Source organism: Giraffa tippelskirchi, chromosome 1 (assembly GCF_054371585.1).
Source record: "Giraffa tippelskirchi isolate mGirTip1 chromosome 1, T2T-mGirTip1v1.2.pri, whole genome shotgun sequence".
NCBI classification, from domain to species: Eukaryota; Metazoa; Chordata; class Mammalia; order Artiodactyla; family Giraffidae; genus Giraffa; species Giraffa tippelskirchi.
This window is the reverse complement of record NC_137275.1, coordinates 185,958,328-185,959,103: the sequence shown is the minus strand read 5'-3', so window position 1 is coordinate 185,959,103 and position 776 is coordinate 185,958,328. Positions and strand designations below refer to the sequence as shown.

The 776-nt window shown below is 41.2% G+C and overlaps 1 non-coding gene across 1 annotated transcript; it reads left to right on the top strand.

Moving 5' to 3' along the window:
- The first annotated feature begins 467 nt into the window (after window positions 1–467).
- Window positions 468–539, top strand: TRNAC-GCA (transfer RNA cysteine (anticodon GCA)). The gene has a single exon. It is a non-coding gene; the product is annotated as a tRNA-Cys (tRNA).
- Window positions 540–776: the final 237 nt, after the last annotated feature.

The window sequence follows — 776 nt, the reverse complement described above, 5'->3', positions numbered from 1 at the left end:
AAATTGTCTGGTTTTTTTTTCATTTTAGCCATTCTGCCTGGGATACAGTAATGTCTCATTGTGGTTTTAATCTGCGTTTCCCTGATGACTAATAAGATTGAGCGGGGTTTTATGTGTTTATTCGCCATTTGGATGTGTTTATTTTTTGTAAAATGCCTGTTCAAGTCTTTTGCCCATTAAATAAAATGGGTGGCCTGTCTTTCTGTCTCTTCTTGGTTTTGGGAATTCTTTATGTATTCCCGGCCCAATTTCTTTGTTGATTATATAAAATGCAAATATTGTTTTCCACTCTGGACTGCCTTTCACTTTCTTAATAATTTTTTCTTTGAGAAGTCCTTATTTGTAATGTAATCAGTGTTTCCTTTATGGTTTGTACATTTTGTAAACTGTTTAGAAAATCTTTGCCTAATTCACATTTGAAACTCTTCTACTATAATTTCTGCTAGAATGTTTTTGATCCAGCTACTTCCCTGGTGGCTCAGACGGTAGAGTATCTGCCTGCAATGCAGGAGACCCAGGTTTGATTCCTGGGTTGGGAAGATCCCTTGGAGAAGGAAATGGCAATCCACTCCAGTATTCTTGCCAGAAGCAAGTGAGGTCCGAGGGAGTCATAAGTCAGGACTGCGGACAGAGGAGGGAACCAGGGAATCCTGCCAGACTCCAGAGTTGTTTTCCTTGAGCCAGCTGGGTGAGGTGCATGTCTGATGCTTAGCTGCTTAAAGTCCAAGAACTGCTATTGGGCAGACTAGTGGGGGCGGGTAAAAGGGACACAGCTG